Source organism: Parus major, chromosome 4 (assembly GCF_001522545.3).
Source record: "Parus major isolate Abel chromosome 4, Parus_major1.1, whole genome shotgun sequence".
Lineage (NCBI taxonomy): Eukaryota > Metazoa > Chordata > Aves > Passeriformes > Paridae > Parus > Parus major.
This window is the reverse complement of record NC_031771.1, coordinates 3,956,423-3,974,632: the sequence shown is the minus strand read 5'-3', so window position 1 is coordinate 3,974,632 and position 18,210 is coordinate 3,956,423. Positions and strand designations below refer to the sequence as shown.

Below are 18,210 nucleotides of genomic sequence, written 5' to 3'. Positions count from 1 at the left end.
CCAAAAACAATCTGAAGAGATCTTAGTCGATAATTGGCTTCACTTGTCTGCAGCACATTTACCAAGCATTAGGGGCTGCTGATTCCCTTGCCTGGGGTGGTGGGGCTCAGTGGGTGCTGGCTGTGCCTGGGTGACAGCTTCATGCTGGTGAGCCTGGCTCTGCCTCTCCCCTGGGCTTGGGGTAATCAGCATTTGGGGACATGGGCTCTTGATCAAGTGTATTTATTTAACTGGAGATAAGAGAGTGTGCTTGAGAGCAAGAGAAAGCCTCAGCAGTCTGTAGAAGTTTAGTTGCCTTCAGACATGCATATACAAGCTGTTTGAGTAGTGTGCTGTAATCTGCAATGCCAGGTAATCAGGATGGAAATACTTTAGGGTTGTTTTTTTTTTTTCCTTTTTTATGTTTTTGTTTTCCCCATCAGGAGAACTTGCCAGCCAGGGTAGCAGAGTAGAGAAGCTTAGAGAAGCACCCCTTGGCTGGTGTTCATCTACATCAGTACCAGGACAGGCATGAGCTATGCAGTCATCGTGTTTCATCACTTCTGAATTTTCACATTTTCATCTGAATCACTTGATGGCACAAAGACATTAAATTGAAAGGTATTAGTGATTTTGAAATAGAAGAGTCTTTCAGCAATGGTGGGGATGAACAGGAGCCCTGACTGTTGAATTCTCTTGAGAAAACACCTTGAAATATCCATCATCTGGAGTTAGCTGACAAAATACATCCTCTGAAAACTGAAGGAAACCTCTTCTTAGCTTCTACTGGAGTTTTTTGAAGGCAGAAAATTAAGAAGGAAAAAAAAACTGACTGATTCTTCTCCTCAAAATAAGAAGGAAGGAAAGTACATTGGATTAAAGGGATTTACTTTACTTCTGGTCTTCTTCACTAAATATATCATCCCTTACATTTTCTGCAATTAGCCAGCTCAGTTTCCCCAAATAAATGCGATGTTAAGAACAACGTGTTCATTAAAGCTGATATATCCTGGGCAAGGAAGTGGGTTTAGGTTTTCTTTTTCATCAGCAGCATGTTTTTAAGTGTCACTGATGGCAGCTAACCTTTAAAGAGGCAGCTGGGATTTGAGCTGGTGGGTTCCATTCACTGGAGCTGTGCCGCTCCGTGGGACGTGAAATGTGTCTGTGCGGTGATGGTACAGGAGGAGGTTTGTGCTGGCCACACGGTGGGCAGTGTTGTGGTGAGTACAGAGCTGCTGGGGTGCTGTAGCTGAGAGCATTTACTGCTTCAGCTCTCTCTCCCAGTGCGGTGTAATCATGCCCTGCTTCAGTGGAAGTAGCAGGCATAAAAAAAAAATAAATCTTTGTTTCACTTCACATCAGCACTGGCTTACCTCACCAATCATCTGCTGATTTCACAGTTTCTTTTGAGCTTGATTGTGTGGCATATTCATTTTTCATGGAACAATCCTTTGCTGAAATGGTTTCTGATGACACATGGGCAAGTTACAGAAAAAATACGAGTTTTGGTGCCATTTTCTCAGCAAGACTCACTCACAGTAGGAGAACGCTTGTGCACATAGTTCTTCCAGACACATCATCTTTAGTAAAACTGAATGTTGGGCTGTATTTATAGAACTCCTCTAAAGCTAGAAAATTACAATCCTCTACTTTTCAAATGTGTGTGGGTGGAGGCTGCAGATCCAAAGCGAAGCTTCCTTTCTGTAGAGAGAAAATCAATGACATGTTGAAATTTACAGCCAGCCTAACTCCAGGGATTCAAATTATGACAAACAAGCACCCAGAGCTTATGAACGGAGTGGCAAGTTGCACTTCAAATTATTTTGAAAGACAGTTTCAAATTTTACTATTTCATTCCCAAAGGATAATAGCAATTTCTGAAATTCCCAGTGATATGAGCAATGGCTTTTGACGTACTGACTACAGTGGTTGGATTGCTAGCACAGGTAGAACAATGAGGAAATAATAATAATAACAACACAATGGGCTCTGCTTAACTATTATGTTAATGGACTGAATGTCAGCATAATTAAAAAAAAAACAACATTGAAGTTTGTAACATCACAGCCTACTGCTCAGTCAGTGCTTTCCCAGATACACATGACCACTACCTAAACAATGCCTTTAGAAGGGGAGATGATGCAGAGTCTGGAATTTTATGCCTTATGGAGCTGTTAATTGGCAAAGTTTGAATTAGGCCTGGAAAACTTTCAAACTAGACCAAAATCAGATGGGAAACAAGGTTAGTCATTATGGATCATGTAGTCATTCTGTTTTATCTAGTGTGCAGCTTATTAAAGTTGACAAAATCCTCATGAAACTGCTTGAGAAATGTCATCTGAACCTAGCTGTTAAAAAACATTGAGATTAAGTGTCATAATTTGCTCTTCTAAATCATAGTAACAACTTCCTTAGAACCCAAGGCAATGTGTCAGGTGTAGTCAGGCTGTGGAGAGGAGACTGTTCATTCTTTGTGGTTTATGTAATGTGTATGTCTCTGCAACACAAAATCGTGTTAACCTTTCAGACTTACACACCATACAACGAATAGAGGCCTAATTATCATTCCACTATCACCCCTAGGTTTATTTCAAAATTACTGATTCCCAAGTTTTCACATCTCTTGAATTACCCTTATTTTGGTTATTTGTTCTCCAGCTATTAGCTTGCATGTATTCCAGTCTGAATCTTATTTTCCTGGGGGAACTCTTTCCCATTTTCTTTCTTTTCCCTAATAATGTTTTCTTTAATCTGCATTAGACGTTCAATTTCATTGAAACTTAATATTATGAGCAGATTGGTTGAAAATAGTACTGCTGCTTATTTCCAGCTGCCTAGTGACAAAATTAATCACAAGCAGGTATGTGGGCTGTTCAAACTTGTGTCCCTTTTTGCTCCATGCCTGGTATTCAGCCACAGTCTTCATTTATGGCCTTTGACCTGTTTTTAATCCAAACCCATACTAACAATTTTTTTGTAATTAAAATTCTATGAATATATGAAAGCTTCAACAACCAATTCCGATTTGATATCAAAGCAAACCATAACATTTCAGTGGTATGAATGTTAAAGAAAAATTGATTATACACTTTCCCCAAAACTTTTTACAACATTAAGACAGGATTCAGTGTAGGGTACATATATCTGAGCTTGTCATCTCCATTCATTTTATAGTAAAAGAATCATTTTTAGGCTGTAGTTAATGGCATCCTATAAAGAAGTCTCAGTCTGTGAAGCAGAAGCATGCCAGTGTTTGCCTCTTCGCTAACTGAACAAAGCTCTCGTAGACACTTTACAGACAGCTCACATTAAGTGAGATGAATTCTGTCCTTAATATCACAGGTGTGCATTTCTTGATTAGATTAGACTTCTAACCTCTTGAATTAACATCATTAACCTTTTCCATCTGAATTTAAGGAAATAAAATGCTTTATTGTAATATGGCAGCTAGAGCAGTCTCATATGTCTTTTGGTAACAGTGAAATAGAGATTTAGGCTTTTCTATGTGCAGCAGTTATAAGGGTTTACAAAAACAATCAGAACGTTTGCAACTGCATTTTTTACCTCAAAATCTTTATTTTATTCTACCACAGTTCACACACACAAGAGGTGTTTTTCAATGGCAGCAGCTTCTGGATGTCACGTTCGTCATTTGGGGTCAAGTTGTGTGGCTTTTCTTTATGCCTTGTTAGCAGGCTGTTCCACCCCCACACTGGGGTCAAAAAGGAGTAAGTAGCAGTGTTGTTAAGTGTTGTTTTCTTCCAAGTGCACTTGATTCTGCTTCTCAGACCAGATGGAATAAACAACTGATCACTGTGTTGTTTATCCCGGCAGCACAGCCGCAGCAATTCAGCCAGGCTTTCTGCAGACACCGCCTTCAGCAATAAGCTCCAGGACAGGAGGCTGGAGAAATCTATAAAAGCATGCTAGGGCACTAAATTCCTCCAGAAAATACATAATAAGGGATAGGATGACAAATTTGGGTGCTCTCTCTGAGGATAAGTATCCTGATAGCCACATAAACCTAATGCATTGGTACAGCATAGAAAGCTGGAAATCAAGAGTCTGTTATTAATGTTAAAACTTCATTTCTTTGTCCCAGTCACACTATTTCGAGGTTGGTGTACAAAGAGAAGGTTTTTCAGTAGTATTGAACTTCTCTACATATCTTCCTTTTCTTTTTTGCAGCCTTTGGGGCACAGCAGGGAGTGGTCTCAAAGAGTTTGTGCTGTGCTGCCTGTGCTACTCCAAGTGACAGACTTTGTTAGCACAGGAGTTTGGTCAGAGCTTGTGAGAACTGTGACCAGCTCTCCCAGAGGTCCCTGACCTGATTTGCAACATGTACACTCAGCAGATTGCAATCTTGTCCTCCAGGATTGCTGTCTCTAAATATCACTTGTGCATATCTAACTGCAAATAGAAAAGAGAATTATACCTTTTAATTGATTAGAAAGTCTGTCCATGTATTTTATGCACAACAATAAAAAACCCCAACAAACTTAGACACAAGGGGTTGAATACTTACTCATTCCAGCTTCCCTTTCATTGATTTGCAACAAGAGGGTAGACAGAGAATTTTAAAAGCCTATGACAATAAAGAGGGCTGCAGCAGATAAGTAAGTAAAAGCAGAAACCAAACAAACCAAGACAGACGGGAAGAATAATCTGGAAAATAACCTGGAATTCCCACTTTTCAATTGTCTGTAACTGAGGAGGTTGTTCAGGTGATTCTGGAGTCTGGTGTGTCTGTGCCCTGCCTCGGGGGGTGTGGTGCAACTCCAGTGCTCTCGGTGGGATTTTCCCTGTTAACACTGACAGAACCCACGCCTGTGAGTGCACCACAGGGTTCACACCTGGGCTGCAATGAGGGTAGACCCTGGCTGCTTTTGGGCTATGGAGGCTCTTGTGCAGTACCATCTTGTCATGTCATGTCCTGTTGCTCATTCCAGGGCAGGATAGCAGGTCAGAGCTGCAGGGAGCCGTTCAATCGGCTTGTCTCCGTGTAGGAGGTGCTGGAAATGCAGGGAGCCAAACATGCAGCAGAGACAGCCACGCAGGAGAGCAGAACAGAAGGGGCAGCAAAGTCAGATTGCTCTTGTAGCCATTGAGTGTTGTGAAAAGCCTTGCAGAGAGCCTGCCTGCTTGAAGCTGCTCAGGAAATGGGAGATGCAGAGTTCTCTCTGCTTTCTCTTTTTTAACACTACATGATCTGCTGCTTCCGTGCATTCTTGAGGAGTCATTTTGGAACATGCTATTTTGAAACCAGTAAAATATGTGCTTTGATTTTTATCTCCTTCCTAATATTTACTGCTGTCATTACACTGGCCTTAAGACCAGTGAATGCTGTTTGGTGCCTTTTACTGAAGGCCCTGTGTTGAAAGTACAAAAAAGCATTTATTGTTCCCTTTTCCTCATCCAGGATGGATTTAGGTGTCCCTGTCTTTTAGTTACATGGTAAAGAGGTGGTGTGGCACATGGAATTCTTAGGCAGAAACGCCTTTCTATGGTTTAAATACAAAACTTCACAGCCAAGGCCAAATGATTAATGTCTGAATTGTATGAATTTCTGAAGGTAGGTCCCCAGTGTAAATGCACGTGACTCCAGAGAGCTCAGACAAAGCTGTCTTGGGATGTTTGATCCTTGGCTAAAGCAATGTGCCATGGCTGAGCCAATGGCATTGTTCCCTGCCACTGAAAGGAGAACTTCTGTTCCCAGTCCTCAGGCCCACTCCGGGGTTGTTGTGCTCTGCTGAGCCACTGCGGCTGGCTCCGGCTGGAAAAACCAAATTCCAGCTTTACTCACAGGCTAAAGCCAGCTCAGTGCTTTGTCAGAGATGTGTAACTGGTGTAGAAGTGAATGTGTCACTTGATAGCAGGATGGTTTAGTTCTGTAACATTCAGTCAGAGCCACTTTCAAGGCACAGCTGCTTTTATATTTTGTTAGACATCTGAGAATTTAGTTTCCGAAAAGATTTCTGGTGATGTTGAGTTCTGGGGTAGAAATAATCTCATTTATTATGTAAGTGTTCTTGTACAGACAGTTTCTTTAGAATCAAGGCTCTCTATGCCTTTAACATGAAGACTTCTGATAAGAAGATCTTAACTAAAAGTGGTTCACTCGAGGTCTTTGTCGTATTTAGTAAGGATTAAATAAGATTTTTCCAGTTATGTATGATAGAACTGCATAATGAGAGCTAATGAAACAGTCAACAGAAAGTAATTTTGTTCCTGCTACATAATGCTGTACGATAAAATTTGAAATTCACGGAGCTTCTATCAGTTTGATTAAAGCTCATTTCATTCTCTAAATAAAGCCTCTTAGATGTTGGAAATTGAAACTGAGAACTGCAATCTCTGGAGTATTTCCTAACAATTGTTTAAAACCATTACCTGAATCAGTTATTATTACATTAATCAGCATCAAATTCGAAATGCAAAAGAAACAAAAACCAAGCGAACAAAAACAACGAAGCAACCAAAACAACCCAGGGGAAATGAGAATTTCACCTCATATAAACTTGAAATTCTGTAAAATTCCAGAACAACTGGATGTCACGCTGTAACCGTGATACAATGACTCTCTCAATTGGCAGACTCTGCAGAACTCGTGTCTAGCTTTGCCATCCAGTGGGTGATTTCTTTTATTCAAAAGGAAAGCTTCCTTCACCTAAAGAAATGTCTAAGCAGCTCCTGCTGGTGCAAAGTGTTACACCAGACTTGTGCCTCTTGCTGCTTAAGTGCTCAGCCTCAATTTTCTAGAGGCAGTTCAGCTGTAAGCATGGGCCTTACTGTGTAAAAGAACTCATGTAGTGGAGCTAAAAGTATATTTGTGAGCTGATAACTGGACAGCATGCAAGGTACACGGTCTGCTCTCTATTTAGGGACTGAGAAAGGAAATTGAAAGGTCAGCTGAACTTGGAATGTGTGACACTTAAAGGCTGGGCATGCAGGTTAGTAGTACAAACAGGACAAATATTTGTTTAACGCATTTCTTTAAAATAATACTGTAATTCTCTGATACCCCTGTCGTAAATCTAACAACTGCAGGTGATGCTCCAGAATAATCAATATCATCCTTTTGCATGACTTATGCACCCTTGAGAGGGTAAGTCATCTACTGTGTGGGGTTTTTTCACCTACTGATAATCAGCCTTTCTAAAAATCGATACATGCTTGGTGGAGAAAGAATTCAGGGGTTGCAGCAAGGCATTGCAGGCTGTATTTCTTCCGGTAATGAAAGTATCCAAAGGGGCAGTGCTGTCTCTTTCAATTCACTGATACTCTTTCTAGCTGTTGTAACCATTATGTTAGTGACAGTTATTCTGTGTAAAAAGGATTTGATAATGCTTTTATCTCTCAGCTCTAGAAAACAGTCCTGCTGTCTACAAAAGGATGCTGGCCTCTGTGCTGTGTGTGCACACAGCCATGATTTGAAGCTGTGCATAGTCAGACTTCCAAGTGCATTCACTCACATTCATCTTGTAAACATGTGAAGCAGGCATTATCTTTTTTTGACGAAACCTCACTTCCTCCCAATTTGGCTTTCTTTCCTTGGTAGAAAGGCCACTACTTTTCACACCACAAAATATTTTTCATAGGCTCCACAGCAGATAATCTGAGAAATGAATCTCCTGAATTCCAGTAGTCTCAGCCTATTTATAAGGTTTGTGAAATTTATAAAGGTTGTAGGTGTAAAGCATTGTCTGTTGAAATGAGCCTTCAGGCTTTGAGTAAGAGTTTGATCTGATGATTGAAGGGTCCCAGTTTCAAGAGTCTTTTCTTCATCGTGTTGCAGACTTGTTCAGTGTCTGCTAAAGCCCAGTGTCACGGTTCAGGCTGCTCTGCTGCTCTGAGGACTGACAAGCAGAGGTGGTTGAGCTGGAAGCTTTGCCTGCTTCCTGCTCTGGAAGTGAGCTCAGATGCCAGCCCTTGTTTGCTTTTGCTGCTCATCATCATGAAAGAATTCATCCAGAACTTACTGGAAGTACTAATGAATTGGTGTTACCAAGGGTCAGCAGAAATCCAGGGTGCTTTTCCAGTGCCATCCTTCTTTGGCTTCCAGCAACTGTGCAAGCACCAGTTGCTTCAAAATTGTTTCCAGTCTTGAGCCTTAGGTTCTAGCTCAGGTTGTGTCCCTGAGCCCCAGCCTACTCAGAAACCTTCCCAGAAAAATCTAACCCTCCTCTCCAGCAAGGCCTCTTATTGCCTGCCAACTTACTGGGTTGTCAAGGATCAGAGGGTGAATGGCTGAGGGTTTTTTACACTGTTAATTATGCAAATTAGGATGCACAAAACTTTCCTTGGACTCTGCTCATTCATAAAAGACTCAAATGATCTCATTTATTTTAAATGCTGAAAAGCCACGCTAAGCTGTGTGTGATTGAGCATTGCCTCCGTGGCCTCTTGGCTGGCCTCAGCAAAAGGAATGGAATGACAAGAGAATTTCTCTGGAATGAAACTGCCCTTGAGCAGCCTGGTAACTCTGGGAAAACATGTGCTTTGTGATGCCAGGAACTCTTCTCTGCCATGAGTGACCTGGCTGTCTCCAGGCCAGAACTCTGCCCTTGCCCTGGGAAAAGGGCACAGAGGAAGCACTGGAACAAACTGAAAAAAAAGAGGGATTTAACTGCTTTAAGTAAAGAAATCAATCATTACTGATACACATGAAAAATGTCAGGTTAGTGCTGGACAAATACATTGTAGTGCCCTTGTTTATCTTCCTTGGTGGTTCAATCATTTCTATGATTTTCTCTTAGACCAGAAATAGACCTCGAGTTTAAAGGTGTTGGCTGTTGGGATTTCAGGACAGTACAAGGCACTGTTTTTATTACATCTGATGACTTTGTAAATTAGCAGATTAAATTGTTCAGTAGATTTAGTCTTGGTGTATAAAATAGCTTCTTTTAATCTGAAATGTAATTGAACAGGAAGATATGCCCTTCCTATCTTTCATATAAGAACTTAGTGTTATTTATTACCCGTTATTTTCCAAGTAAAATGAGAATAATTAAATTCTTAATTAGTTGAAGCTTATTTTTTATTTAATTTTGTCTTAATTCCTCACAGAATTCTATATTATCTGTTTGGGGAATTGCTGCCAAAACATTAGCATTTATCATAGCAGAAAACCCATTTAAATTGGTTATTCAAGTGGCTAGTGGCCAGTTCGTATTTTTAATGGTATTACAAATGCTAGGGCCTGTGTACTAAAGAAGTATCTTAAGAAGGTGGATTTGGGTGACAGAAATCCAAAAGTTTTCAGGTTTTTTCAGTTTAATGCTTTTTTTCATTGGTGACAGTGTATAAATGAGGTCATTTTTGCACATGGGAATTGCTTATTTCTGAAAAAAAATGAAAGTTTTATGTAGGTAAGAACATTAGCAAGAAATCTTGTAGATGTAAAGGTAAATAAAAAATATATTCACGTCCCTTAGGTTATATGAATCATTACTAATTATTTTAATTAACGACTTAGTTAACCAATTCTAATTGGAAGGTGCTGGTGAAACACAAGCTGTTATCACTGGTTGTTTTGGTACATAAGTACCAATTAATATTTCCTACATCTAGAGCTAATTACTTGAAAAGATATATTTTATTAAAGGAAACAACCCTGCAATTTATCTGTATAGATCCTTTTCCCTTCCAATAGGCTTCTGCTCCTACTGAACATAATGGAGGAATGTGTAGGTTCAGGCCAAAAATGGTGTCCTGTGCCTTTTTCATTTGTATATTTTTCATCTCTGGTTGGCCAGTGTTCACCTAAATGTTATGTAATATTCCCTTCTTCCAGAGGAGCAATATAACCAAAAGACCCCCAACAAGTTTCTTTTTCAGGATGTTTGTAGCAATATTTCATCAGGAGAAAGCTCTAATGAGGAGGAAAGAACTATTAAAACCTAAATCCATGACTCAATTTCCATGATTACTCTAAAGGAAATGAAATTGTCAAATGTGATTACCTTTAAATTTTGAATATAACAATGATTTTGTGTGAGCAGAACACTGTAATGTCTTTTCTTTGTGTATAATTAACACAATTAGAAGAAGTAGGGAGGAAGAGGTACATGGAGTTTTTAAGAGATGAGGACAGAGAAAAAAAAGCAAAATGAGATGTATGAGGGACTCCTGGAAAAACTTGATTATGTCAGAGGATACATTTTGGATATAGTGAGAGGAGAGGGTTTCTCCCATGGCTTTAAGGGAAGCTACATATCCAGGACAGCATTTGAGGAAAGCATAAATCATCATCTCTAAATATTTATTGTCCTTTGAAGAGCCCTGGCACAGCAATTCTGTGGCCTCTGACACACCTGTTGCCCTTTCATGAGCTGAGATGGAGCTGGCCCACAGAACACCGCGATTTTGGGTGAGGTCAGAAATTACTCTGTGCTCTCACAGGGGGTTCTCAGTCAGGGGTTGTTGAAATTTCAGTTACTCCTTAAACCCTGGGTGATAATGGCAGCCAGAACTCTTGAGTATGGGAATAAAGAATAAATAGGTAATTGAAGGAAAATGACCTATTTTCACTTCACTGTGAACTTGAGTTTTTCCTTCTGCCCCTCATTTGGTGTTAGTTGAGTGAGCTTGAGCACAGCTGCTTTGCTAGGCCAGCCACTTCTTCATATTTAAATCTTTTATTTTTCTGCATGTTCTGCCTTATTGGTTTTTGTGCATGATTGTATGTAGTTTACAGTAATTCTAGAAAAATACCAAACCATATCTCCCATAGGCTGGAGATGCAAGGTCTTGAAAGCATCTCCTTGTGGTGTTTCTCAGCAGGATCCATTTCACCACTATGAAATTATTGCAGGAAACCACAGCTTTTGCCTATGAATCCAAACAATAATACATGATGAACACTCTGATAAAAGAACAGAGAGCTAAGGCTGGTAAAGCAAAGTCTGCAGCTATAAAAACCAAAAATTGTTGTTTTCAATATTTTGATTAGAATAATAACTTGCCCTGTGCCAAACACAGGACTAAGCAAAGAATCAGATGAAACCCAAGAACATCAGAGTGTTTGCAGTGCCAAAAGGTGCACGAGGAGGTAATTCATTTCTGAATTGCTTGATTTAAAAGATACTTCCATCTTCATACCAGAAACTTGCCTTTATGTAAAGAAAAATCTTCCCATTTTCAAAGCAGAAAAAATAGGAAGGAGACACAGGTACTGTTTGTTTTGAGATATAAAAGATATGGAAGGGGCATTTAGATTGATGGGAAAGCAAAACAAGCTTTTATCCAAGAAGAGGTATTTTTCCTTGTCACACATGAAGGGTTTGTTTTGATTTCTCCATTAAAACCAAAAAGACAGGGGACTTGTAGTGGTAGAACAAAATAAGTGATACAAAGAATGTGATCTTGCTTCACGTGAATTTTCATTGTGTAGAAGTACAGGCAGTGACAACACTTAATCAGATTTGTTCAAAATTCCTGTTTCAAGTTTGTCTTTAATCTGATGTCAATAGTGTGCTTTCATTTGCCCTTTATCCATGTAATAGGCTAGTTAATATTTAAGTGTTCACTTGTTGCTTTTTCCCCTACAGAAAGCTCCAAATCTGATTCCAAATCACTGTCTCGATTTTTGGCACTAAGAAAAGCAGATTTTAAAAATAACAAATGAGCTGTCAGGAGTGTAAGAGTTGGGATGGTCTGAGAGGTGGGCTTTCCTTCTCCCATCTGATGTGTGACTTGTTTTTCCCCCCTGACATTTTAGACTTTTCCTGGTAAATCAGAGTGAATTCTCCCAATTTCCATTTATCGGTACTTTGCAGTTCCCATCTTGAACGTTTGCATCATTCTTTTATCCATCCCTGCTGTATTTTTACATAAATTTGCCAGGGTTTTGGGTTATGTTTTGGACAAAGTCTGCATTTGATATAAGGTGACCTTTTGTTTTGGTTGTCTGGCAGACATGAGTGCTAATAAGCTGAAGGATGAGGTGTTTAATGAGTCCTGTGTATAGAAATAATGATAGATGACTTATTTGGAATTCTACAGACACAGCATGGCCAGGCATGCTGAGGAGTGCCTGGAACTGCACCAGCCTTACACTGGGAAGCTTATTGATTACACAGAGACAGGCTACATTTTAATAATTTTTGGAACACTGTACTGCCTCAGGTACTAAAATCTATTAGAGGAGGATTATAAACTTTGCTTTAACCTGGATCCTAAATTGTTTCTTGGTGTACAGTCAGCAGCAGCTCTGTGAGATCAATCACAGGTACTAAGGCATATTAAAATCAACTTGTTTCATTTTAATTGCTGGTAGACCTGACTCTCTGTGAGGCAGCTGTTCATAAAGCTAAATTGCTTTTCTGCCAGACAGGAGTTTCATTTCACTTCATGGTAGATTTTTGCCTTATACTCTTAACCAGCATTTTGCTTTCCTTTCCCCCTCCTTCCCCCTCGCCTATGATTTTCATTTCTCTCTGGATAATTTTCACTGTTTTGCCTTCTCTCCTCATTAGCAGAAGCTGCAGCCTCGCCAGTGAGTCAGCTTTAATAAAGTAGGTGGATTGTTTGAATTATTACTTGATGTAAAGGTACAGACCTGAAGCTCTTCTTGGTAGTCCCTGTTAACCTGTGCAATGTGAGCAGTTTTGCCTGCAGACTCCTAATCAGCTCATAAAAACTGCTGCCTCTGTTGATGGATCTATTAAGAACAGATAGATTTATTTCAAGTTGTATCCTGTTTTCTGTTTGGCTGCATGCATTTTAATTTTTGGTGCTTTGGTTTTTTTTGTAGGGGAATTCTATAAAGCCATTTAGTTATTTCATTTCCTGGTTTTGCCTCTCCTGTCATCCTGTCTTTTGATAGGGAAAAATCCATGTTCGGTTTGTAACAAGTTATTTCCTTGCTCCAGTGTCTGAAGTTAATCATAGGCTTTAGTATCAGAAAAGGAGGAACACACCTGAATCTTGACCTCCCACATAATGTATTAAACATGGCTGTTGCCCTCATCTTCTTTCAGCAGAATGGGCTTATAAATACCTACCTGCTGCCCAGCATGGACACAAGATGCTGCTCTGTTCTGAAGAGTATTGGATGCTTTCCCATTTCCAGTCAATTTGAGAATTTTCTGTGTCCTTCAAGAGGCAATTGAAGCTTCTGTATCAGGTCAATACTTTCAGGCTCATAGTAAATGCAGGGAGATAAGAACAAAATTACTGCTTTTCATTTATTGAAAGGCAGCACTTGCTGGAAAGAGAACAGGTGGATGCAAGAGACAGGTGAGCAAAACCAGAGCACTGAATTTTGGGAAAAGAGCAGTGGTTCCAGCACAACAGTTGTACAAATGCTGAATTTGTGCATGGCATTACAGTAATGGCCTATTAGGGAAGTAAGTGGTGGCAATTAGGGTGATTTGGACATGATGTCTGTGATTCTGGAGGCAAAGGGAGTCAGTGGCATTGGAGAAAAGATGCACAGCTTTGAGAATTGAACACAGCATATAAAGTAATGTCATATTGTCAAGGACAATTCCAGGAAAACACAGCACTGAGTAGTTCTTTATATATTTTACTAAAATTTTTACCCTCATAATAGCCTTGACCCTGTAGATTTTAGATTTTAGCATGCTCTGTGGATTTTCCAATGGGTTCACTCCTGTGAAATAATGAAGGGGATGTTTTTTCATATGAATGATTCCCATAATTTCATGAGTTAAGTTCAGATGTTACTTGTCTGTTTCTGCTTTATTTCTCATTTTTCATTCATGTGCATTCTGTGCCTATGTGCCCCTTCTGTAGCAGGTTTTAAAATGCAGGTTGCAAGTGGAGGGGGCAGAGGGACAACACACACCTCTCTCTTGCTGTGGTGCTGGGAAGCTTGATGAAAAGGGGGCTCTTCAGAACTCCCTTTTCATTTTCTCCTGTCTGCACTTAGTAATTTGCACTGACTTGGGATTTTTGGGGTTTTGGGGCAATGAGAAAAGCATTCTATAAATACAGCCATATTGCAGATCTCTTGAGATCTTCTGGAGGCTGCAGTCCATTTCAGTGGGCCTCAGTGATTCACATAAAGCACATCCCTTGTAGCTGCTCTGCTTCTCCTTAAGCTCCTCTTGTCAAGGCTTCTGTGAAAGCAGACAAAACCCAAAGTCCTCTCCTGTGGCCTCTTGTCTCCTTCAAAAGGTGGGTAAAGCCACACTTGTGTGTTTCCATGCTGAATTTCTGGAGATTTCATCACTTAGCAATGCGGAATGCGTCTTGGCTCATCCTCTCCTCACTTGTGTGCCTGCTGAACGCCTTCTTCTGCTGGGTCTGTCTTCAAAGGCAAAGAGGGTTTGCAGAATTCAGCCAGAGCTGAAAGGAGAACCTGCTGTTTGCAGAGATTGTTCTCTCAGCATTCCTTGGCTGTGGAATGCACTCCCTCGTCACTCTCAAATAGCCTGAATTTGGTTTACATGGTTCTGAAATAAATTAATGGCTATCTCAGTGCAGCTTAGCTCCTAATTACCTGGAAGGACAACATTTTAAACCAGAGGTGAACTTACCCTTTAAATAAAGCACCGATTCTCTTCCTTGACAAAGGCCTGACAAGTGGTTAGTGGTGTTTAGGTAGATCTCTCCTCCACAGAAGTGCCAGATGGTAAAACACAGACATGATTTAACAGTTTTTCTGTGACTGGACCAAACTCTGGACAAGTTGTTTTGCTGTGAGAAGGGGGCAAGAATTGCTTCTCTGTGTGTGTAATCTGGGAGTCATTGTTATGAATAATGAGCCATCTGGATTTGGAAGAGCCCCATGGCTCACCTGTATCAACCAGCTACCATGGTGATGGACATGGAGTAAAAATCTCAGTAAAACAGAACCTTAGGATATTATATTCTGTCTAGTCTTTATTATAAGTCCCAGGCAAACACTCCCAGAAATGAAAATCCTCTAGCCAATGTTAAATGTAACTCAACCTTGGCTTGTGGAATTCATCTTTGGAATGGAAAAATTGTTTGTCTCTGTGTCCAATTAATTCTTGGCTTGCATTTGAAACTGCCAGAGAGTTTGCCAACCCAGTTTTGATGGGTTTTATTTATGTAATATAAATCCTTGTCAGCTTGAGAATTAGTCTCATATATTCATTGGAAAGGGATTTTTTATTCATCAGCAACCTGGATGTTGTACACAGGAGACCCAAAAATGCAAGAATCTGTCTTACCTTATGAGTCAGAGTTAAATGCTCTCTTTGAAGAGCTGTCGACCCTGCATGCCCCATACAGGCAGCAGGTAAACCAATGAAACATTGATTATTAATAGAAAACAGATACATTATCATCTTCCTGCCTAAAACCTCTGCTAGGAAGTAAGCTTCCTGAGTTCCTCAACCTGATGAGGAACCCAATGAGGTTTTCAATTTTTCCTGCTTGCAAGATCTCTCAATTTTTTCTCCAAATGAGAAACAGTAATGACTGTAATGCTTTTGATCAAACACTTAAGACATATTGATGAGTGTTTTGAGAGTTACCGCAAGTTTCCTTTGCGGATTTTTCTTGGATTCATTCCAACATTTGGATTAGACCTGTGCTTTCTTGCTGTTGTCAATTTTGCTGTTATGTTCCAGTACATATTTCCCACTCCTAATCTTTCCTCAGCACGGAGGAGGAGGATGGGTGCTGTTCCCAGTCTTGGCATGTGGACATCAATCCTACCCAGAATGTTTTGCCTGAACGTTATGCTGAGCTCCCAGCTCTCTAGTGATTTGGTCAAACCTCTAATAAAGAGTTCTCAGGAGCTGGAACCTCCTGGTTCGCCATGTGCTTGGCAAGATGCTGGTCTTCCACAGCAGCCTCGGGTATTTGCTTTGGCAGAGTGCCTGGGAAAGGTGGTGTGTGTCCAGCAGGGATAAAGAGTGGCTCAGGCAGTTTCCTTCTCATAGAGATGTTCCTGGGAGAGTGTGACCAGGAATGTGTGCATTCCAGCTCAGGATTTTCACTGATGTGACGTGTCTGTGTCCTCCAGGAGAAAACTCTGGAAAAAATCAGGACCAAATCAATATTGCTAGGAATGTGTCTCGGTCATGTTTAAGGAGAGATTTGAGTTAAAACCTCATTTCATGTTTTGCTTACTTCCACAGAATCCATTTTGCCTTCCTATTTAACTGTTTCCAAATAATTCTTACCAAAAGAAGTTGTAGAGTAGGAAGTGTACATCAAAAAAGTGTGAACGGCAGAAAAAAAATTATGCTGACTTTACACCCTTACCTGAACATAATTTGTATTTCTGTGTTCTCTTGTTCTTTAGTGTGCTTGAGAGAAAGTGACAATGGAAGAAATAGAACTATAATTTAGTATATAGAAAACTTTAAATTAATTTGCATAATTCTATATGTACAGGGTTCTGAAGGATAAATATGGGCAAGTACAGCTAGCTGCCTTTTTCTGCAAGTACACAAGTGTCTGAATGTGTATAATCATTTAATGTAATATATTATTTTCCCATAATGCATAAAATACCTTAGAAGTATGAAATTGTTTGTAGTTTTAGTGCAAACTAATATCAGCAATTGTAGCATGGAAATAATGGAAAATTTAAAATAAAGTTATTTTATTATACAAATTACAGGAGCAAACAAAAATAGAAGTGAAGCAATCAAAATGATAAAATGAAGATTTTTCATTCTAAGTCATCAGTTTAAGGTTTTACCCACAGGAAGTATGAAGTCTGCTCTGAAATTATGGAGCTGAATTTCCAGGAATCCCTTTGTTACAGTAAGGATGTGGGAGTTTGAGCAGGCTGTTACCAAGAAAGCAGTTGTTGCAGGGGGAATTACCTGGTAGGCAGTGCCCTCCAGGACAGGTGTGCATTATTGGAAATAATGGACACTTTGCTCTGCTCAGCGTGGGCAGGATCTCATCCAGAGTCCCTGGGCAGAGTCAGGATGCTGCACTGCAAGGCCAAGTCTGTGCAGAAGGAAGGGAAGCCGTAGGAGAGCAGAAAGAAGAGAGAGCTCCAAAATCAGCCCTCTGGGGAAAGGCTTCTGGAGCTGCTTCACAGAGAGATGATGAAGGGATGGTACATGAAAGGTGCTTTCAGCGTGGCAAGGGAGAAATTATAATGTACATCTAGAGATAGGAAAAAAAATACACTTAAAATACAATTACATTTATCTTGTACATTGGGAAAACTTCCTAATGGAGAGGTTAATTAAACATTGGAACAAGGCTGAGTTTAAATGAAAACAAGCCATTCTAAATAATAAAACCAAGCAGCAGTAAAATTTCAGAAACAGCAAATCAGCTTCGTTTTGGTGTCCATACCAGGCAAATTCTTTGGCCAGACAAACAGGGCTCTGCAGCTGACTTCTCCTCCAACCCTTGCTTTGAGGAATGCTTTTGTGAGCTTAAGCAGTGGGAAAGGTGGTGGGAGGACCTGGATCTCTTTCTCTGGCTCCCCACTCTTGGCTTGCAGCACCTTCAGTCCAAACCGCTGTCACAGACCAGACACCGTGGCTGAAGTCAAGAGCTGACCACACTTCTCCCCCCAGGCAGGTTCTTGTGGCCACATTGTGGGTGGAATCCTCATGGATTATTTAGGCTTCCCACCATTCTATTAAATCCTAATGGATTTAATAGACTCCTGCCACTGGAGAATTTGTGGTTACACACATAGTACCGAGTGCAGGAGACACTGGGTTGTTTATTGAGATGCTCTCAAGTTGGTGATACCAGGCTGATAAGATTTGTTTTACACAGATAGCTGTGTGGGTCATTAGTGAAGAACTGAAACAGATGATTACTGAAAATAATTGATTTTCAAACTATGGTTCTTTCTCAATTAAAATTATCCTGAGGCACTCAAAAGCTATAATTTAAAGTTGTAATAGAAATACAAGCAAGTCCTCACTTGATATTTTAGATACAAGAACCATTTTGAGTCATGTGAGCTGTAAAAAACTACCCTTTTTATAATAAATTGTGTAAGTTTATTTTTTTTATTGGATTAAAATTGAATTTGTTTTGGTTTTCAAATGTGTTCCAGTCAGGAAACTGGAGGCCATTATTTTTACTGGGGAAATAATGGGCACAAAGCCCCGCTGTGGTGTCATTGGCTCAGAGTTTTCCATTGGCTTGGATGACACCCAGATGTCATTACTCAGTGCCCTAAACATGAGATTTCACCTGAGCATGAGGGAAACAATATCAGCCCTGGCTCTCATGAGCTTACTGTGGGCAACCAAGCTGGTCCCTTTAGTTCCAGAGTGCTTTGTGCTTTGTTTGGTAGAGGTA

The 18,210-nt window shown here is 40.1% G+C and overlaps 1 long non-coding RNA gene across 7 annotated transcripts in view; it reads left to right on the top strand.

The window, feature by feature from the left end:
- LOC107203569 overlaps nt 1–18,210 on the top strand; it is a 114,225-nt gene that overhangs the window by 59,536 nt on the left and 36,479 nt on the right. Inside the window, exon 8 of one of the 7 annotated variants that reach the window (XR_004497051.1) lies at nt 423–1,363. The exons of the other annotated variants lie outside the window; for them this stretch is intronic. This is a non-coding gene — a long non-coding RNA (uncharacterized LOC107203569). Of the gene's footprint in view, nt 1–422; nt 1,364–18,210 lie in introns of those variants that run through there. 7 annotated transcript variants of the gene reach the window in all.